The 23,667-nt window shown below is 38.7% G+C and overlaps 1 protein-coding gene across 10 annotated transcripts in view; it reads right to left on the bottom strand.

Annotated features, from left to right (window-relative positions):
• ERBIN (erbb2 interacting protein) overlaps positions 1–22,068 on the bottom strand; it is a 128,083-nt gene extending 106,015 nt beyond the window's left edge. For 4 of the 10 annotated variants that reach the window (XM_030322151.1, XM_030322198.1, XM_030322210.1 and 1 more), the window contains exon 1: positions 21,644–22,065. The gene's annotated coding sequence lies outside the window, so the exon portion shown is untranslated. Of the gene's footprint in view, positions 1–21,643 lie in introns of all 10 variants that reach the window. The other 6 variants (XM_030322167.1, XM_030322193.1, XM_030322173.1 and 3 more) reach the window with 4 other exon arrangements.
• Between the last annotated feature and the right edge of the window lie 1,599 nt (positions 22,069–23,667).

Genomic DNA, 23,667 nt, shown 5'->3' with positions numbered 1-23,667 from the left:
AAAAAAATTTAAAAAAAAATAGCCAGATGCTTAACTGACTGAGGCACCCAGGTTCCCCAAATAATAAATTTCTTTAAAATTCTCTGTGGAAAAGGAAGCAAAAAAATATTATTGCTAGAGCAGTTAAGAAGTGCCAGTGTTTTATGCCCAGTTCATTCACATACAATGAACTCTGAGACCCTCCAAATTAGATATTTCATATTTAAATATAAACAAAGGTCAATCGACAAGTAAGAGGCAAGTTTTACAACTCTTAAGTATAGGGGCACCCGGCTGGCTCAGTAGGTAAAGCATGAGACTCTTGATATCAGAGTCATGAGTTCAAGCCCCATGCCGGATGGAGAGATTACTTAAAAAAGACTCCAAGTATAAGAGTATTACATGACATCAATGATTCAGTCATTGAAAGGACAATGAAGGTCCACAAATGCCAAGGACTGATATGATAATAAACTACACTTTTAATGTTCCTGTTGAAAAAACACCTATATGCGTATGGACTTGGGAGTCTTCTTCAATAAAATATCATGCATGTCCTATGGGTAGAAACCATTCTAAAATTTCAATTCAAATATCCTGTTTATGTCAAAATAGATGATAGGAAAAAATGACATCGCTGACACCTTTAGAATAACTTATCAATTCATAATGACTCTTTCTCTGAGAAAAAGCAAACACAAATCCATAAAATATCTTTGTGCAATTTTAAAAATACAGCCCTAAAAACAAGTGAATGGAGCAAACACAGTCTTTCCAACAAACGGTGCCAGAACAACTGGAAACCAAAAGCAAAAAAATGAATCTAGACATAGACCTTGTATCATCCGTCACAAAAATTATCTCAAAATGAATCATAGGCCTAGGGGTGCCTGGGTGGCTCAGTTGGTTAAGTGTCCAATTTCGGCTCAGGTCGTGATCTCATGATTTGTGAGTACAAGCCCCGTGTCAGGCTCTGTGCTGACAGCATGGAGCCTAGACGCTGCTTCAAATTCTCTACTCCCCCTCTCTCTACCCCTCCTCCACTCATGCTCTGTCTATCTGTGTCTCAAAAATAAATAAAAACATTAAAAAAAAAAAAAAGAATCATAGGCCTAGGGGCGCCTGGGTGGCTCAGTTGGTGAAGTGTTCAACTTCGGCTCTGGTCACAATCTTGCAGTTTGTGAGTTCGAGCCCTGCGTCAGGCTCTGTGCTGACAGCCTGGAGCCTGCTTTGGATTCTGTGTCTCCCTCTCTCTCTGCCCCTCCCCCACTTGTGCTCTCTCTCTGCCTATCAAAAATAAATAAATGTAAAAAAATTTTTAAAAAAAGAATCATAGGCCTAAATGTAAAACACAAACAATAAAATTCCTAGAAGATAAGGCAGCACAAAACTTAAAGGACTCTGTTTATGGTAAGGATTTTTTAGATGTAATACCAAAAGCAAGATTCATGAGGGGCACCTGGGTGGCTCAGACAGTTAAACATCCAACTCTGGATCTCGGCTCAGGTCATGATTTCACGGTTCATGAGTTCAAGCTCAGTGTCAGGCTTTGCACTGATGTGTGAACCCTTTGTCTCTCCCTCTCTCTGACCTCCCCCTGCTCTCTCACTCTCACACTCTCTCTCAAAATAAATAAAAAAAGAAAAAGCAAGATTCATGAAAGAAATAATTGGTAAGTAAGACTTCATGAAAATCATAAACTTCTACTCTGCAAAAGACCATGTCCACAGAATGAGAAGATAAGACACAGACTGGCAAAAAAAATATTTGCAAAGACACATCTAATAAAGAACTGTTACCCAACATACACAAAGAACTCTGAAAACTCAACAATAAGAAAACCAATCCAATTTAAAAATAGGTCAAAGATCTTAATACTTACCTCACTAAAGAAGAAATACAGATGGCCAATAAGCATAAGAAAAGGTGCTCCATGTCATAAGTTATCAGGGTAACACAAATTAAAACAATGACATACCACTGCAAACTATTAGAGTGGCCAAAATCCGGAAGGCTGACAACACCAAAAGCTACCAAGGATGTGAAACTCATTCGGTGCTGGTGGGAACGCAAAACTGTACAGACACTTTGGCAGACAGTTTGGAGGTTTTTTTACAAAACTAAACATACTCTTACACATGATCCAGCAGTTGTGTTCCTTGGTATTTGCCCAAAGGAGGTGAAAACAGGACCACAGAAAAACCTGCACACAGACGTCTATAGCAGCATTATTCCTAACGGTCATTACTTGGAAGCGACGAAGACCTGCTTCAATAGGTGAATGGATAAATAAACTGGTGCATTCAGTAAACGGATTATTCTGAGTTAAGAAGAAATGAGCTATCAAGCCATGAAAAGACATGGAAGAATTGTAAATGCATATTGCAAAGTAAAAGAAGTCATTCTGAAAAGTCTATATATACATATATACAAAAGTACAACTATATGATATACTGAAAAAAGCAGAACTATGCATCAGAGCTTTCCAGGGGTTGAAGGTGGGAGATGGATGATGAGACAGAAATAGAGAGGATTTTTAGGGCAATGGAACTGTCCAGTCTGATACTCTAATGATGGGCATGTCATCATACATTTGTTCAAATTCACAGAATGTAAGACACCTAGAATGAACCCTAAAATAAACCATCAACTTTGGGTGATAATTGTATGTCACTGTAGGTTCATCAACTGTAATTAATGTAACTACTCTGGTGCCGAATGCTGGTAATCGGAGACACTATGCATGTATGGGGACAAGGGGTATATGGGAAAATCTCTGTACCCTTATGCTCCATTTTGCTGTGAACCTAAAATTCGTCTGGAAAATCAAGTCTATTTTAAAAAAGGACAGCTAGTCCTGATACTTCTTATGGAAAAAGGAATGGCTATACTTAAACTGGAAAAATTACAATTTCTGTCAGTGACATTCATATTACAACATGCAATCATTCAGTGTTAAATAATACCTCACTCTATGGGGTACCTGGGTTGCTCAGTTGGTTAAGCATCCAATTCTTGATAACTGGCTCAGGTCATGATCTTGCGGTCCTGAGATGGAGCCCCTGAACTGTCAGCACAGAGCCTGAGGTGGGGCGCTGAATTCATGAACCACGAGATCAAGACCTAAACCACAGTCAGACGCTTAACCAACTGAGCCACCCAGGCGCCTCTAAGAGTTTTTCTCTTTTTCTTTCTTTCTTTCTCTCTCTCTCTTTTTTTCTTTCTACTTATTCATTTTTTACATTTTTTCAATGTTTTATTTGTTTTTGAGAGAGAGACAGAGTGCAAGTGGGGGAGGGGCAGAGAGAGAGGGAGACACACAGCTGTCAGCACAGAGCCCAAAGCGGGGCTCAAACCCACAAAATGTGAGGTCATGACCTGAGCTGAAGTCGGACGCCTAACCGACTGAGCCACCCAGATGCCCCAAGTTTTTCTTTTCAAAGCCAACTCAGTCAAGCAAATTGGCACACCATGCAGCTCAAAATCTGACATTTCCTGGGACTAAGAGCATTTTTTAATAGCAAACATGTGAATGGTTATACTAATGGAAAAACTGAAAACCTCTTAAGCTAAAATCATCTGTATCATATTCTTTGGTGTTTTAGTGGTCTCAGTAAAGCATCTACATTACGTGCCAGGAGCAGATTTAAACGTGCCTCCTTTATAATGGCCAAGAACACTTTGCAGAGAAGGAATAGTCTTCTTTCAGACATAAATACTTCTCAACTTTCATAATATGAAAATAAACATACCATTTCCTCAACTGATTTCCAGTGCACCAATAAGTGAAATTGAATTGATACGCTATTCCTTCATTAGAAAACAAAATCCTGAAATAATCTGCTATCCAGCTAGCAAAAGTCCAAATTAGAACAATGATAAGTGGAGGGGTATCCATGTTTATTTTACCCTTAAATTAAGTTAAAGTAGAAAAAAAAATTATTATTTTGAATTACATCATCCTATCCTTATATACAAGCCATCTTCACTGAGCTTTTTATGTTATACCCTTCTCTTTATTAAAAAAATTATTTAAAAAAATTAATGAACTATATCAGGGGCGACTGGGTAACTCAGTTGATTTGAGCATCTGACTTTGGCTCAGGTCATAATCTCGTGGTTCATGAGTTCGAGCCCCATGTCAGGGCCACTGCTGTCAGTGCAGAGCCCTCTTCAGAACTTCTGTGCCCCTCTATGCCCTTCTCTTCCTTGCGCATGAGCAGGTTCTCTTGCACTCTCAAAAATAAACTTTTAAAAATTAAAAAGAAAATAAAATAAATCATTATGAAAAAGAGCCTGAGAGCCATAGAATATGAGCTACTTTACTGTCACCAACAATATTGCCCATTTGTTACTCAACAGCTCTTACATAAGGGAATTTAGATTTCAGAAATCATTTAGAATTGCCAGGAAAATCTTTTGTCTCCTCTGGAGAACTTGTGATACATTTCTTTATTTAGGGTAATGAGAACCTTGGCTCCCAGGAAGCACAGCCACATCTGGTCTATCAGACTAATCATACTATATTACTTTAAAACTATTAATTTCCTTATTTCTTTCCATGGTTTCCATGATTTTCTAAAAATTATAACATTCACATCGTATTAAAAGTTACTTCAAATCTTATATTTAAGAAGGACTATTAAACATAACAGTCAAATTGAACACACAAGGGGGTGCCTGAGTGGCTCAGTTGGTTAAGCGTCCAATTTCGGCTAGGGTCATGATCTCATGGTTCGTGGGTTTGAACCCCACATAGGGCTCTGTGCTGACAGTTTGGAGCTTGGAACCTGCTTCAGATTCTGTGTCTCCCTCTCTCTCTGTCCCTCCCCTGATCATACGGTCTGTCTCTCTCTTTCTCTCTCAAAAATAAATTTAAAAAAAAAAAAAAAAGGAAAAACCATTAAAAAGACTGACCTCGTATTTGTTAGCTGAAAAGATCTCCAATTGGGGCGTCTGGCTGGCTCAGTCAGTAAAGTGTGCGTCTTCTGATTTTGGGGTTGAGATCGAGCCCCACATTGGGTAAAAAGATTACTTAAAATAAAACAATCACCGATCAAACAAAAAATGCTAGAAAGTTACATAGCAAACTAAATGCTTAAGTAAAGACACTGAAAAGAACAATGGATCCTGGCCAAAGAATCCCTACGTACCTCAGTTTCTTTATTTATCAAAATAAAGGTAGGGCTATTTACAGACTAGGAATATAATTATGGAAGACAATATATTTATTTGTTCCTTGTCTTCTCCCCTGAGCCTAGGACAGTCCTTAGCACAAGCTAGGTGCTTAAATGTTGTTTTAGATGCCATATGGTCCTCCAAATATCTGTCTCAAGTCCCTGCTCTGACATGGGAAGTAGACTTGATAGGTGAGACACTGTAGTACAGGAAGAAACTGTGCTCTGTAAATGGGTACAGTGAAACCTCTTTACTTCATACATAGTTCAAAGAATTAAACACTACTCTGAAGAAAGTGCCCAATAATACTATGTATCCGATGCATGGCAGAAAATAGTAGTTTAAAAAGTGGAGAAAAAGTAAACTAGCATTTGTCTTGTCTTTTTAAAGTAAATACCATTCTCAGTATGATAACTACATATAAATTAATAGATACCAAGAATATATTCATTGTGTGTTAAATATCATGCTATGAAAAAAATGGATGGGAATGTCAAATATATAAAATTTCATCAAACATAAAACAAAATTGCTTGTAATAAAAAGAGCACAAAGTTAGGAACAGTTTTTGTTTCTTTTAAACAAAAAGCATATCATCTCATGCACAAATACACAAGCTCAAGAAAAGACTAGAAATAAACACAACAAAATATTAATAGTGATTATCCCACAGAGGTAGAAATGCATGTGATTTTTATTTACTATTTTGCACCTTTCCTTCAGTTACATACTGGATTATCATAAACCTTTCCATGGATCTCCTTGGCTCAAATATAGATGTTTACTTATTTTTTATAAACTGAGTTGTATTCCAGTTATTTCTAAATTTAAAAATGATCATCTATAACAAACTGGCATCTGCCAAAGATGGGGAAAAAAGGGTGTATTAGTTCAAGGTTTCATCATTTATGTGAATTCATAGCTTGGTTTTCTATGATATCTATTAAAAATATTTGGAAACTATTGCTATTCTAGCTTCCAGTTACAAGTATGGTTCTTTTTTTTTTTTTTTAAGTAGGCTCCATGCCCAGTGCAGAACCCAACATGGGTCTTAAACTCATGACCCTGACATCATGACCTGAGATGAGATCAAGAGTCAGACACTTAACTGACTAAGCCACCCAGGTACCCCTAGAAGTATAGTTCTGAGGAGAAAAAAAAACAAAAACAAAAAACTATAGTTCTGGGGATCTAATGCACAGCATTGTGACTGATTATAGTTAACAACACTATGTTATAAAATTGAAAGTTGCTAAGAGAAAAAGTAATTATGTACTTAGATGTGATGAAGGTGTTAGCTAACAGGGGAGGCAATCATGCTGCAATATACATTTATTAGATCAACACACTGTATACCATACACTTACACAAGGTTTTATGTCAGTAATTTAATAAAGCTGGGGAAGAATGAAAATTAAAAGGCAAAAAACAAACGTGGCACAAAACAAAGTGCTATTCTACAGAAAATGTATACTTCAGAAAATACCTAAGAAAGTATCTGTGTAAAGGAAAAACCAATATAATCAGGAAAACTGGACTTCTTTTTCTAACCTCATTTATATCACTAACAAACTAAATGACCTCTAGGATTTCACTTCCCCATCTGGGTCAATAGTTTCCTCTTCTGTTAAGTTAAAAAAACAAAAAACAAAAAACAAAAAACAAACGTAGGGGCACCTGGGTGGCTCACTCGGTTGAGTGGTTGAGTGTATTTCTTTGGCTCAGGTCATAACCTCACAGGTCTTGGGTTCAAGCCCCACATCCGGCTCTGTGATGACAGCTCAGAGCCTGGAGCCTGCTTTGGATTCTGTGTCTTCCTCTCTCTATGCCCCTCCCCGGCCCACAATCTTGTCTCTCTCCCTCTCTCAAAAATAAACAAACATTAAAAAAAAAAAGTAGGATAGTTATGGAAACTACACTGTTTTCTAAATTTGTCACTTTCAGTGACAAAAGCCATTGAATATAAGAAAAATATCAGCATTCTGGGGAACATATCTTTCATTCACACCAAATTACCTATTAATTATATTACAAGGAAGGATAAGGTGCAGGCCAGTGAAACATGTAAAGTGACAACAACATTTAGGGTGTATAAACTACTCTAAGTAGAGAATTTACTATTATAATCAAAAGACCAAAATAACTATCATTTAATGATATACATAATTACTACTGAGCATCAAACTAAGTACTAAGAGTTCAAGGAAAATGTTTGGTATTATTCTTTTCAGAGATAAATCAAAAAGCAGTTAAGAAACAAGAAGATTGGGGACACCTGGATGGCTCAGTTGGTTGAGTGTCTGACTCTTGATTTCTGCTCAGGTCATGATCCCAGGGTTGTGGGATCCACGCTGAGCACGAAGCCTGCTTATGATATCCTCCCCCCTTCCTCCCTTCTTCTTGCTGCCCCACCTCTATCCTTCTCTTCATGCTCTTTCTCCTCTCTAAAAAAAAAAAAAAAAGAAAAAAGAAAAAAGAAAAAAGGAAAAGAATTAAAATTCACTTCTAAACCTCTTAAAAAACACAAAAGAAGGTTCATTCTAGTATTAATGAAAATACATTCAAGAGGCAATTAAGGGGCCGAATAGTAGTAGAAGGCACCAACTTCTACTTAAATCAACCCAAGGATTTTTATTTCTCTAACCAATCACACTCAATTTAGCAGATTATGTTTTTCTCCCTCCCAATCCCACAGCCAAACAATGTTAAGAAAACAAATACAGTATGATTAAATACAAGCTCCTGTTCAGCAATAAAAATTCCCTATCCCATTACTGAAGATTAAATGTTACCCTAATGTTGGAGGATGGTCTCAAACAATGGAAGGAAACTGAGGGAAGAATTGTGTAGTTAACAGAGAACAAACTGATAGTCACCAGAAGGAAGGTGGGTGGGGAGATGGGTGAAAGAGGTGACAGGGATTAAGGAGTGCACTTCTGTGATGACCCCAGGGTGATGTATAGAAGTGTTGAATCACCCATTGTACACCTGAAACTAATACTACACTGTATGTTAACTAGAATTTAAATAAAAACTTTTTTTAAAAAGGAATTTTGTAGTTAAATAGATGGTTATTAATTACTTGTTAGTATACACATTAAATAACAAAAATATGAGAATATACAATTTAACTAATATATTTATAATTACATTAAAAATAAAAAGTACTATTACCATTACACCTATAATTATATACCTGGAAGATCCAAGGACATCAACTAAAAATCTATTAGCAATTTCTTTTAAAGTCTTCAGGATAATACAGTAGGTAATAACATATGAAAAAAAAATCAATCTCCTTCACTTAAATATCTAGATAAGAATACAACTGATAAAACAGCTCCGTTCATAACAGCAACAGCTCTCACTCTTCCTTAAGTTTGTGAAAATAAACACAGCAAAAATACACCTTCTTTAATAATTACAAGAAATACATATTACTAATAAAAAAAACATGGATGGAACAAGAAAGAAAATCATAATCGCCAGTGAAGAGCATAAACTATTAAATAAATGGAAAATTTACACGTTGCTATAAAGAGATATGCTATTTTTGAGGTATCAATTCCAGGAAAACGTCGGACTGTGAGTAACTTGCTCTGTGAGTGTTCCGCAAGGCGTACCAAAGACGAGCAAGGTAAAATCAAATTTTAACTTGATAAATGAGTGATGTCTTGTAATATGAGTAATGTCACTTGATCACAACTGAGCCAATGATTTTTGACATTTGCTTTGACATACAAGTGCTCTGGATTACAGCCATGTTTCCAGAACGAATTATGCTCGCAAAACAAGTTACTGTACTTCCTAAATTAATCTATGAATTTAAAGTACTTTCAATCAACACACCAACAAGTATTTAGAAATTAGTAAAAACCTCAAGTGCACCTGGAAAATTCATTTTAAAGTACAGTGATAAAACAACACCTTCAGATATCAACAGACTAAAATGAAGAAAAAAAATCAAGACAGCAGTTATAACAAAAAAGATAACAAAAAGAAAATCTTGACATAAGTATATGTGGAAATTTACTATTGATAAAGATAGAACTTTAGTTAAAAAGATGATTTACCCAACAAATGGTGATATAACTAGATAAAAACATGGTTAAGAATAAATCCAAAAGATTATTTCACTCCTTAAGCCAAAACTTAGGTTATTATATTTATAATCTTGGCACACATCCTTTCCAAAAATATCATTAAACCCCAAAATAAATATTGACTAATTTGATTACACTGAAATTTAAACTTCTATATGGCAAACACCATAACTAAAGCATATAAGCAACAAACCAACTAAATCCACGTGAAACAGAAAAGGCACACAAAAATGTAATATTCCTAAAAGAATTCTTATACTGAACTTGCCAACATCACAATTAGTAAGTAGTACATTTAAAACTAGGCAATCTGACTCCAAAGCCTGTGTTCTTATTACTGGTTTCAGATTTGCACAAGTATTTTAAGATAGCTAATATCCAATTTGTTCAAGAATGGACTTAGAAAGGTATTCTTAGGCTAAAATGAACAAATCAGGAGACTATAGATGCTGGAGAGGATGTGGAGAAACGGGAACCCTCTTGCACTGTTGGTGGAAATGCAAACTGGTGCAGCTGCTCTGGAGAAGTGTGGAGGTTCCTCAAAAAATTAAATATAGATCTATCCTATGACCCAGCAAGAGCACTGCTAGGAATTTACCCAAGGGATACAGGAGTACTGATGCCTAGGGGCACTTGTACCCCAATGTTTATAGCAGCAGTCTCAACAATAGGCAAATTATGGAAAGAGCCTAAATGTCCATCAACTGATGAATGGATAAAGAAATTGTGGTTTATATATACAATGGAATACTATTTGGCAATGAGAAAGAATGAAATCATGCCATTTGCAGCAACGTGAATGGAACTGGAGGGTATTATGCTAAGTGAAACAAGTCAGGCAGAGAAAGACAGTTACCATATGTTTTCACTCATATGTGGATCCTGAGAAACTTAACAGAGAAACATGGGGGGGGGGGAGTTACAGAGAGGGAGGCAAACCATAAGAGACTTAAATACAGAGAACAAACTGAGGGTTGATGGGGGGTGGGAGAGAGGGGAAAGTGGGTGATGGGCACTGAGGAGGGTACCTGTTGGGATGAGTACTGGGTGTTGTATGGAAACGAATCTGACAATAAATTATACTTAATATAAAAAAAATAGAAAGGTACTCTTACATACTATTGGTGGAAATATAAATTGATACAAAATCTTCAGAAGGAATTTGCTTCTATCAATCAATTTGAAGTACACACATAGCAAATGCAATTTGGGTATTTATCCAACAGAAAAAAAAATCATATAAAAGTACAAACATTTAGGGGCGCCTGGGTGGCTCAGTCGGTTAAGCGTCCGACTTCAGCCAGGTCACGATCTCGCGGTCTGTGAGTTCGAGCCCCGCGTCGGGCTCTTGGCTGACAGCTCAGAGCCTGGAGCCTGCTTCTGATTCTGTGTCTCCCTCTCTCTCTGACCCTCCTCCATTCATGCTCTAGCTCTCTCTGTCTCAAAAATAAATAAACATTACCAAAAAATTTTTTTTAAAAAGTACAAACATTTATGCGCAGAGAACACATACTCTGTACAGTACTATCATGTATAACAACACAGAAATAATCCTAATGCTAATTAACACATATATATGCCTACTATATCTCCACATAAATGAAATACATTCTCCCATTTATATTTAAAAATACATATATATATATATATATATATATATATATATATGCTCACTGCCTCAGTAGAATACATACAGAAGTGTTCAGAAGAACATATAACACACTGGTATGAGTATCTCTAAGAGATGGGATTATGGTTTGCTATATGGTTCTGTATTTGAATTTTTATTATCAGAAAAAAATTTACCATAATTTTTAGCCCTTTGCCTACCAAAAGCCTCTCACTGCTTTGTACCTTACCAGCCTTCCTAGCCTACCTTAAAATATCTCACTCTACAGATACTTAAAGGAAAGAACTGATAGAAGTAGTACTGATTTCAGTAACTAACGTCAAGAAGAAAATTCCCAGGGTTTCTGGCTTGGGGATGGTTTTCAAAAGAGCAGACAAGACACTATGTTGATATCAAGTATCTCTGACAAATCAAAGTGCGTCTACTATACACAGCCTCTGTTATTCTGCAGTTACTCCCAGGATAATTAACAAAATCTTTGAAGTCCCCAGAGATTAACAGGACATCCAAAGAATTTATGTGCTGCTGCCAGGATCCTTATCTTTTCCTAGAAGACTAAGAGTAAATCTTAATTGCAGTCACAAAAAGATACCCTAGTATACTTCTTAAATCACTTCAAAATCTCCAGGGATGGGGAAGTCAAACCAACTTACTCTAGGCTAAGTGATAGCCTTGGCAAGGAAATTACAGGTTTCTTGCATTGGTCCTAATACAAACAAAACAATCTGATCCCTACCTATCCCTCCAGACTCTAGATTTAGTCTAAGGTTTGAAATTCCAAGGACATCATTAACAAGAAGATAGATCCATGCATCAAACTTTGGAATCATGCAAACAATATATCCTCAATGTGGAAAAACACAATTACATCAAAATCACTGCACTCTACTAAAATTGAGCTCCAACATTACCTCCACAAGGACATACCAGGGTAAACACTAAAAGGACTGACTCTTTCCAGCCACTTTTCACATAGTAACCTGGGATTACTAAGGAATGAAATATTTCATCTAAATGTATTGTAACAAATATTACACTTTAGAATTTTATCCCTTTAGAAATACTTTGAAAATTAATTTGACCACACAGCTTCTATCTGAAATGTCTGTGTGAATAAATGTTTACTTCATCTCCCTCATCAAAAAAAGTATAGAAACAAAACTAGTTCTCAGTGTCAAAGATAAATTCAACTATGGAAAGGGAAAACATAAGAAATGAACACTGTTGCGTTGAATTAGAATTGGATGTATTATTAAGAAATCATTTTACATTTATTGAAATATACTCATGGAGTACCTGGGTGGCTCAGTCAGTTAAGCAGGCAAATCTTGATTTCACCTCAGGTCATGATCTCACCGTTTATCAATTTGAGCCCCATATCAGGCTCAGTACTGAGTTCGGAGCCTGCTTGGGATTCTCTCCCTCTCCCTCTCTCTGCTCCTTCCTCGCTCGCACCCTCTCTATCAAAATGAATAAATAAAACTTAAAAAAAAAAAAAAAGAAATATATGCTAAATGTGAATGTATATGTGTGTACATATAAAAATATCCCTTAGCTGGAGCGCCTGCGTGGCTCAGTTGGCTGGGCATCTGACTCTTGGTTTCAACTCAGGTCATGATATCACGGTTCATGGGTTCGAGGCCTGCATCAGGCTCCACATTGACAGTGCAGAGCCCGCTTGGAATTCTTTCTCTCTCCTCTCTCTCTCTCTCTCTCTCTCAAAATAAATAAATAAGCTTTAAAAAAGAAAACAATATCCCCTAGCTTTATATACGAAGAAGGCCTGAGGGCAGCAACACCCCAAGAGCAATGAAGACAACAACTGCTAAGACCTTGGCTTCTAAGTACCATTTTCCCCTAAAAATAACTGACACTAGTTGAACAGTAACTCTGGAACACCATATTATGCTAAATACAAAGAAGTACTCAAGAAGGCAAGTTTAACAAGAAGGAAAAAAGTAAAATAAACCAGCTGGAAGGGGTTCTCACTAGACAAATCAAGAACAATTTGAGTATCAAAATAAATGATAATGGATTATAACCCAGAGAATGGAATAGCTAACCATGATCCATGTAGATATAAATAAGTTAAAAATAACAAACAAAATGTTTACATAGTTCCAAAGTATCTACCCCCCAAATATTTATTAATTACAAATGAGGAAAGGATACCTTGACATAGGAGGTATCTGGTAATTACAACTGTAATCACATAATCAATGACTATCATCAATAACAGGAAAACTGAAATTGCCTACTACCTGATAAAAGGCAATGAGAAGAATACAGCATCACTTCCATGATAATCCTGCCAAAGATCTGATCATAAAAATATAAATTTAATCAAGGATCTAATGAAAATCTGATCAAAGATCTAATCATAAAGACATCACAGACTCTACAAAATAACTAGATCTATAATCTTCAAAAGTGCCAAATCCTTGAAAGTAAACACAGAAACTGTTTGGATTAAAAGAAATTAAAAGACGTGACAACTAAATGTAATCCAAGATTCTAAAGTGGATCTGTTTGCTTTAAAAGACAGAGGGACACTGGTGAGATTTAGCTGTTAGTAATGCATTCTTTGTTAACTTCCTAATTTTGATAGTTATAATGTTGTTACATAGCATAATGTCCCTATTTGTAAAAAAAAATAAACATTAAAGTATTTGGGGGTAATAGACTACTGGGTAGGCAACTTACTGTCATACAGTTCAGGAACACAGAAGTTCTTTGTATTATGTTTCCAACTTTTCTGTATATTTGTCATTATTCCAAACTTTTAAATATGAAAGAAAAATTACAAAAAATCTATAGCAGTATCAGGGAGGGGTATATCTACAGATAATAACATAGAATGGAATTTGTAGAGAATCCAAAATGAATGGGGGTGGGGAGATTACAACAGAACACAACACATATGAGGAACCACATACACAAAAGAAGCGTAAAGAGGGATCTCCAAAAAGAGTAAGTTTCCTTACCAAGAAGGATCAGGAGAAGTGTGTCCTGGGCAGTGAGCCAGGTAATAAAACCATAGAAGAACAGCTGCATGGTTAAGGCCTCCAGCAAGCTCTCTGTACTGTGGGAGATCTGACACTTGGGCAGGATAATTGTGAAAACAGTGGAATATTATCCCCCTGAGGGACAGGAAACACGTGTAAGAGGACAAGCTACCCACATAGCCTAAAGGAGAAAGCCATTACCTAAATAAATATACCAAAGCCAGAATAACAGGGATTTACATGGGCTGGGAGAATACCATGAAATGACCAATACCATGCAATCTGGACCATAATAGAAACCTTTAACCACAATGAAAACTCTGACACTTGAGGAAAAACGAGAAGCAGGATGGATATACCAAGCACAATAAGATCAAATCTCCTATACTGTTAATAGAGGGGGGAAAAAAGAGACCACGTACAAAGTTTTATCTCAGAGATTCAACAGGTTACAAGTAAACCAAAAACAAAACTACAAAGAAAAAATCAACTCCTATGAAAAAGCAAGAGTTCCCAGAATCTCTATTCTCCCCACTACATAAAGTAATTGAAAAGAACTGAAGACCAAATTGATGAGCTAAAATATCAAGCCTCAGGATTCTTTCAGAATGTAATACCAGCACACAGACACACACACACACACACACACACACACACACAATCAAAAGAAGTTATGAAAGCTCCATAAATCCCAACATTCACCTAAAGTTTTCAAAGTGCAAAGTGTGCTCCACGGACCTTGGAAGTCCTAAGACACTTTCAAAGCGTCTTCAAGATCAAAACGACTTTCATAATAATACTGAAACATCATTTGCCCTTTCCCATTATATCAACAGCAATGGTGCAAAAATATGGTGGGTAAAACTGCTAGCACCTTAGTGAAAAGGCACTGGCATCAAGCTATACAAGCAATACTTCATACTCCCAGAGTTCTTTTTTTTTTTCCAAGTTTTTATTTAAAGTCCAGCTAGTTAACATACAGCAAAATATTAGTTTTAAGGGGGCACCTGGGTGGCTCAGTTGGTTGAGCGTCCGGCTTCGGCTCAGGTCATGATCTCACGGTTTGCGAGTTCAAGCCCCACGTCAGGCTCTGTGCTGACAGCTCAGAGCCTGGAGCCTGTTTCGGGTTCTGTCTCCCTCTCTCTCTGCTCCTCCCCTGCTCGTGCTCTGTCTCTCTCTCTCTCTCTCTCTCTCTCTCAAAAATAAATAAACATTAAAAAAAAATTTTTTTTAAATATTAGTTTTAGGTGTAGAATTTAGTGATTCATTACTTATAACACCCAGTGCTCATCCCAAGTGCCGTCCTTAATACCCACCACCTGTTTAACCCACGCCTCCCCTCCAGTATTCTCAGTTTGTTCTCTATAGTCAATTTCCAGATTCTTTTTAAGTGCCACTTTCAATTAATATCTTTAATAAAGCAGTAAAAAATAATTTTACAGAGCACCTGAGTGGCTCAGTCAGTTAAGCGACAGACTCTTTATATCCACTCAGGTCATGATTTTACTGTACACGAGTTGCAGCCTCACCTTGAGCTCTGTACTGACAGTGTGGAGCCTGCTTAGGATTCTCTCTCTCTCCCTCTCTCTCTGGCCCTCTCCTCTCTCTCTCTCAAAATAAGTAAATAAACTTTAAGAAAAACAATTTTGGGGACCCTGGGTGACTCAACAGGTTAAGTGCCCGACTTCAGCTCAGATCATGATCTCACAGTTCAAGAGTTGGAGCCCAGCATTGGGCTCTGTGCTTACAGTTCAGAGCCTGAAGCCTACTTCAGATTCTTTGCCCCTTTTCTCTCTCTGCCTCTTCCCCGCTCACACTCTGTCTCCCTCTCTCTCAAAAAATAAACACTAAAAATAATGATTTTATTGGGGGGCCTTGGTGGCTCAGTCAGTTGAGCGTTTGACTTCGGCTCAGGTCATGGACTCGCAGTTTGTGGGTTTGAGACCCGTGTCAGGCTCTGTGCTGACAGCTCGGAGCCTGGAGCCTGCTTCGGATTCTGTGTCTCCCTCTCTCTCTGCCCCTCGCCTGCTCATGCTCTGTCTCTCTCTGTCTCTCAAAAATAAATAAATGTTAAGAAAAAATTTTTTTAAATAATAATTTTATTAAATCTCAACTATTTAATAGATGTCTTTGTCACATTTTATGTGAAGGAATGGCAATGTTGAGGAAAATCACTTATGTAATTACTTCAAATTATGAGCTAAATTAGCCTTTTTCTCATGAAACAGCATTTTGACCTAAAAGAACAAATGACAAAACTATGCTTGTAGACTTAGGAATCTGGCAGACATTTTCTCAAAAATAAACCAACTAAGCCTGCAACTTCAAGGGAAACACACTAACAGTATCTGTTACCAATGATTAATATTCAAACTTCCAAGTGAAAATTTAGAAATGTGGAAAATGTTTATCTGTCACCCTGAACTTGACAGCTTCACAATACTAGACTCTTTTGATGGAATTAGTGGGGATATTAACAATTTTTTTCTTTTGTTTGTTACTACCTAGTAAAATGCATCAACATTTGGAACACATATAACTCAATGAACCAGTATTTCTCAAACAACGTCACAAAATCATAAACAGGTAAAAGATTCACTCAAAGTGCAAGATAAACCAAAGGATTTTCAGATAACAAGATATGGAAAATTCAGTGATACACTGTCAGAATGGGCACTGCAGCTATCCTTTAAGAAATTTTGGTGTGGTATCAATGAATATCCACCATATCTAAAAAGGCTATGAAAATACTCCTTCCTTTTCCAACCACATAACTGTATAATGCTGGATTTTCTTCATATACCTCAACCAAAACAACATATTACAAGATTGAATATACAAGTAGATACGAGAATCAAGCTGTTTTCTACTTAACCAGACATTAAGAGACTTACAAAAATATATAACAGTGTCACTCTTTTTGCTTAAGATTTGTTTTGGAAAATAGTTGGTTTTGTTTTGTTTTATTTTATTAAATTGATGTCATCATAACAAGTAATGGTTTATGGTTTTTAAACAAACTGATATTTAAAATTTTCTAATATGGAAAATAAAATAAATATAACCCACAAAAACCAAAGCTCAGTGAAGTTCTCAGTAATTGGTAAGAGTATAAATGGATCCTAAGAACAAAAAGTTTGGAACAGTTGCCTTAGGTCTACTACTATTATTTGTAATTATACTATGCTATAATAGAGTGAATTTGCCAAAGGACAAATGCAATGTATAAGGCACACTGTCCCAAAGCAAGTTGTCTGAGACTACCCTATTTCCTAAGTTATTGAGTCTTCTCTCCGTTTTCATACTCCTCTGGATAACACCAAAGGTCATATTTCACAGGCTGCCTTTCTCACTCCTTCTAGTACAGCAAAAAGCCAGCAAACCATTCACTATGTACCAAAAATGGGCTCTGAATAAAGATGTCCCTAGAATTGATGTCCCCAAATATTACCACACCTATTTTGATTACTTGTCTTTTTATTTTCTACTTTTTCATACTACATTCTATATACGTAAAATCATGAATAATCTCCAGATAGTATTGTTTACTATCTTAATTTTTAGATAATCTATTGTCTTACGTACTATAATTTATAAAGCCTGCAAGCTTTATAAAGCTTCAACCAATGGTACCTGGAACAAAATTTGAAGTGACAAGAATTAAATGATGATAGATTTCCACTGTGCTTATTTCATAAAAACAAAGGAAGGCAATTTCAAAATTTTAGGACAGAAAAGACATCTAACTTGAGAGGTAGGACAGAAAGGAAAGGAACAAAACGGAGAAGAAAAACACAGAGATATAAGCTTGTATGTTTTAAGAGGTCAAAAGCATAATCAAACAAGAAGGTACAGGGGTTTGTACAGAGTCTTAATACAGTCATTAACCTGATGTTATATGAACAGGTAATTCCAGGGGTATTCAAAAAACAAACAAAAAAAGAGTTCAGTAAACATAAATAAAAACAAAATATATTAATGAGCATCAGGTTAAAACACTGGCATGTAAACTGAATAGGAATGCAAAAGAGATACTTATAATTAAATGGGGCATATAAATTTTTTCTCTTCTTTTTTTTTTTTTAAGTTTTTAAATTTATTTTGAGAGAAAGAAAGAGCACACAAGCAGGGGAGGGGCAGAGAGAAGGAGAGAGGATCCCAAGCAGGCTCTGTGCAGTCAGCACAGAGCCCGAGGCAGAAACTGAACTCACTAAACCTGAGATCATTACCTGAGCAGAAACCAAGAGGATGCTTAAGCAACTAGATCTACCCAGGTGCCCCCGAATAAATTTTTTTCTACTATATTGTGAACAGTTTTCTTAGGTGATGAGCATGGACTCCTAGTTTAGAAAACAGGAGAAGGACAACATACCAAAAAACAACAGCTGAACATGGAAAAAATAGGGGAAGTCAATGAACTGAACCAGAAAAATAGGAAGCTAAAGAAATTAGAAAAGAAAGCCTAATAATAGGTTTTTTACAATTAGGAAACATAATACTGAGCAGAAAGCTAAAGGTAAATCTGAAAAATGAGTGTAGCATGGGGTCAAGAGTTAGTGATGAAAGGCACCAAGAAAGAAACAAAAAATGTGGAGTCAGGGGATCAGAAATGCTGAGCTTATTTCCTTACAAAATTCAAAAGTATGTATTATAGAGCCTAATTCATGTACATATTTCTATGGCAAGAGCAAACTGTACATGCAAAAACTGAATCATCTATTTTGAACAGCAAAGCACAAGTACAATTAATGTTGTCAGGAAAGGAAAAGAGAAAGACCTCTTTAGAAGAAAAGCACCTAACAGGGAAAGAGATGGGCAATGGAAAGAGTCAAAATGAAAAATCCAAGCAACAAAGCATGTTTAAAAAGAATCTGGCTATATAGCACTCAAAAAAAGAAAATTACTTTGCTATCCAACATCACTAAAATTCTGCATAAAGCCAAATACTTTGTAAACACTGCCATAATCTATTCTAAACCCAAACAGCTTAGACTCTAAATTGTTACCTATAAACATTTAAAATAAGTACTGAAATATGCACCTAATTTTCTGAAATTATTGTTTCTTTAAGTTATCATTTACTACAAAGAGTTCAATATCACTATTGAATTAAAAGTAGTAAATTTATGGGGCGCCTGGGTGGCGCAGTCGGTTAAGCGTCCGACTTCAGCCAGGTCACGATCTCGCGGTCCGTGAGTTCGAGCCCCGCATCGGGCTCTGGGCTGATGGCTCAGAGCCTGGAGCCTGTTTCCGATTCTGTGTCTCCCTCTCTCTCTGCCCCTCCCCCGTTCATGCTCTGTCTCTCTCTGTCCCAAAAATAAATAAACGTTGAAAAAAAAAAATTTAAAAGTAGTAAATTTAGACATTTATTAATGATATATGTATAATTTCTCTAACTAGTTATCACTTCATTAAGAAATAGCACGCAATAAAAATTTGGTTTCCATATTTGAACCACTGTAAGCTTTTCATACAAGCGTGCAATAGTTTCACCTCAAATAGCAGATGGACTTCATACTATGTGAATTAATTAGTTGAAGGATTAAGTTTATCACTATTGAAAACTCCTAAGTACCTTCTATAAAGAGTGCCATGAAATATGTAACTTGGGCAATGTAAACAAAACCTTTGGAAGTACTCTAGATTTGCCAATTTAATCTAAGAAAACCCATAGAATGCGAAGAAGAATACTCAAAATGAAAGGTCACCTGAAAATATTTTAACTGATTATCATCTTTCTTTAACCTCTTTTCACACCATGATCACATTTTAAACAAGGATTTGAAAATATGTACACTTTGACAATAGCATAAAGCTTAAAATTCATTAAGTTAATTCGGGACTAAACTAACAAAATTCTCAGTAAACCACAAAGTAAATTTTGCCTTTATGGGACAAAAGGAATCAAAGGTTCTATAAAGGTGAACATTTCACATTTTTAAAGTGTGCTGTCTGTATCTAAACTTACTTCTGGTCCCTCAAAAAAAAAATCAATAACTTGATCTAAAAACAGGGTTTTAAGCAGTCATTTTCAAGTGCTACTATACTTTTCACTTGTAAAATTTACTAATGCAGAGAAACATCTTCACAAAGTGATAATTCTCTATAAAAGACTTGCTCTATTAAGGCTCTGTTGCTCTGAGGCCAAGTATAAGCCATATAAGGAAAATGAAGTTCAATGCCATCTATTTTCTTCTGCTCTTTCAGATGCCCAAGAATAACCTCTCTCCTTGCCTAACATTACGTTCCAAAATTATAAAGCAGATCAGTTATACACTTTAAATTCCTTGATAAAGCTACTTGGACCTAACAGGAATGACCTGATGGTTCACAATCTTACCAATACAAATAAATAAAACAAACAATAAATTTTTATAAAGGATCTCCAGAGACTACACTCTGGGGGAACAAAATCACAATATATATTAACAGATAGTCAAAAGACTCCCATTTTGAAATGTACTTAACATAATAACAAGTTGTGAAATTATTTGATCCTGCTCTCCAAAGCTATCTTTTCTCTGAACTAAAGAATGCCAACTATTTTTCATGGGGTAGCATGAGCAAACTAGATATTAATTTATAGCTGAAATATAATTACCAACAGGATGCCAGACGTATTCAATATTTATTCAAAAGCACAGTATTACACCTCCTTTACCACAAAAGTACTGAGAAAAAAAAAATATAAGCCTAACAAAACACCAATAAAGAAGCCAATTGTGTTTGTTGCGAAGAAACTCCGTTTTATCTATAAAGACTACCGATTGGTTTAGAAGTGTTTGTAACTAACTGGCGGAATGTCTCCCATGCTTCACTAATTCCTGCCCCCAGAGTAGGTACCTATCACTTATTAAGCAGAACCGGCCAAAACATTTGGGCCAATACCAAAATGTAAACACTGTACTATTCAAAAAGGACAGATGTTTATTACAATCAATATGACTCCCATGAAAATCGTTTTAAGCATTTTACTTCCCTTTCTATACATTCTGGTCTTAACTGCAGAGAAACCCTAACAGATCAAACTACTTTGTTCTTTAACTACAACTCTATCCGTAATACTTAACTACTCTCCCCTACTCCTACTTAGGTCAGTTATAAGAAAAATTAAGCAGACGCTTGCTTTCGATTAATTAACCAAACAAGTATTATATGACTGTAAGTGTCTGAAAGGAACCAGTTACTGAAGAAATACATTATCCACCTAAAAAAACACAAAGAATAGCAAAGTTCATTTGTTTATAAAATCCAACCAAATACATCTCTAAGGGCTGAAACTAAAACAACTATATATATAATTAACGCAAAAGTCAGATAATCGGTAACAGGATAAACAAATGTGGCAGCCATCTCATCAACAGTAAATCCGTCGCTGCAGAGACCTAACTTTTTTCCAAAACACAAGTTGCCAGGTTCAGCAACTTAATAAATAAAAACTATACATTGCGTATGTTCTAGGAAACTAAAACTTCTGGACCTAGTGCTGAACAAAGGCACTCTTTCTTCCGATTGCTCAAAACTTTTCGTCTCACCACATTCTTACGATCTCTTCTAAAGTAACCAGAGTCCAGATGGTAGAAAGGAGGAAAAATCAGTTCTACTCTTTAGCACCTGAAAGACTATCCAGTCCGACACTACAAAAGATTAATCTAGGGCAACTTGGGAAGAAGTGAGAAACACTAAAGTATCCTCTCTTTCCCGGCCCAAGAGCTTTTTAACTCTTACACGCTTTTCGTGAAAATTACCTTTCGGTCGGGCAGTGTCTCACGGCAGCTTTTTCAAGGCTTCGCCTGACATGATTTCCTTCCCTTCATTAGTCACTTTGGATCCAGCCGAATTTCTCTCTCCGGTGAGAGCGGATGTGGAGTGGCCTCCCGCAGTAGGACGAGTAGGTGGCTTTGGAGGGGGTTGGGAAACGCGCCGGTTTCCTGGTCTCGAGTTATGCAGGAGTTTCCCAGCCCCAACTAGGATCTCCGCCGAAAAAAAACTTTTCACTCGTGACACCGCCCGGAATTACCGTGCGAAACTCACTTCCTGCCTTGGCGCAGAAGCAGAATCCAGCTCGGTCCAGGGGAACCCGGAAAACCAGCTCCGCGCGCGCCGGGGAGGGGGAGGGCACGGGGCCTCAGCCGAAAGCCTCGGGCTCCGGGCGTCCGGCGCGCCCCGCACACCCGACGGCGGCGGAACCCGGCCGGCAGGGGCCAAGATGCCGCCGGGGCGCTGGGCGAGCCTCGGCCGCGCTAGGCCGCCAGCTCCTCCTCGCCGCCGCCCCCAGAGCCGGGCGGCGGGGTTATTGTCTCGATAGAGCCTGCCGCGCCCTTCGCCCGCGCCGCCGCCGTCGCCGCCGCGGCCGCCCGGGGCCGGAGCCGAGGGGCCGGGCAAGCTCGAAGGCGGCCCCCTCCCCGGGCAGTCTGTCGGGCCGTCCGTTCTTCCGTCCGTCCCTCCCCGCCTTTCCTACTTGCCCTCGAACCCTCTTCTCCTCCCTCTCCCGTTTTCCCGCCGCCGTCCCTTCGCTCCCCTCCTCGTTCTTCTTCCCCGGCGACGGTGGCTCCCCGGGGAAGCGCAGGAGGTGGGGGCAGGCGGCGGCTGGGTCTCCTCACGAGCTCGCGGGGCCGCGGCAGGGGCCGAGGCTGCGTCCCGCGCCGCCGCGCCACATTCACTCGAGCGAGAGACTGCGAGGGGAGGGGAGGGGTGGGAGGGGAGGGAGAGAGAGGAGAGAAAGGAGGAGGAAGGGAGCTGGGGCGGAGGGGAGTTACTGCCTCACAGGCCGCGGCGGCAACAGCGCCACCGCCCCAGCGGTGAGGGGGAAGAGACTGCGCGCAACTGCTTCTTGGCGGGGGCGGGGCGGCCTCCCGCCGGCTTCGCCTTAACCGCCAACTGCCGGGCTGGAGGCCGGCGCGAGCCAGTCACCGCGCGCGGGGGCGGCGCGGGCAGACGTCGGCGGCGGCTGCGGCGGGGGGCGGCGGGGGGCGGCGGGGGGCGGCGGGGGGCGGGGGGCCCGGGGCCTTGCGGGGAGGGGCCGACGGCGGCGGCGGCAGCGGCAGCGGAGAGGGGGGTTCGCGTACGAGGCGCGGCGTCAGGCCCTCTCAGGCCCAGGCCCGGGGAGGCCTGCCTGCCGTCCCCAGCCTCCTGAGGGGACGCTGGCGACGCCGACCCCGACTCCTCCGCCACCAGCGGTGGAGACTGAGAGCCCCCGGGCCTCCGACGTCCCCGGTCGACTGAGTTTCCTTTATACGACAGTAATCGATGCGTAGTGTTCAAGTCCAGCCCCGATTTTAAGGCTGCAGGTATGTCTTTCAACTGCAGCACTCCAACTTCCTCTAATGGCACGCTCAGTTTGCAGGAAACCACAGCGGCGGCTCGGTGGAGCTTCCCACGCTGGCCCTTGCTCAGAGCTTGCTCGCACTGTAAAGCAGCTGGGGCTTCTCCAAGTCTCAGCCTCACACCAGCGAGGAGACAAAGCTGGCGCTGGGAGGGAGAAAATGGCCCGCGAAATTGCCTCAAGATAGTGCCTTTGTTAGAGGAAGCGTTGGACACACTCCGAATGCGACGTAGGCTTCCAACCTCAGCGGTTTCGGTGGTGCAGTCTTGAATTGCGCTGGCCCTAATAATTCAGTCTGGCAGGGTTTGCGTTTATTGCAGAGAGAGACTTTTAAGCATTCCATCAACACATATGGCATAAAACGCTTCAACCATAACATTGCACATTTTTGCAGTTACTGCTCTAAATATGTTAACAGACAAGACGGCCTTGCTTTACTGGAAAAGG

Source organism: Lynx canadensis, chromosome A1, assembly GCF_007474595.2.
Source record: "Lynx canadensis isolate LIC74 chromosome A1, mLynCan4.pri.v2, whole genome shotgun sequence".
Classification (NCBI taxonomy): Eukaryota; Metazoa; Chordata; class Mammalia; order Carnivora; family Felidae; genus Lynx; species Lynx canadensis.
Note: the sequence above shows the minus strand (reverse complement) of the source record. Positions and strands in the feature narration are given on the sequence as shown.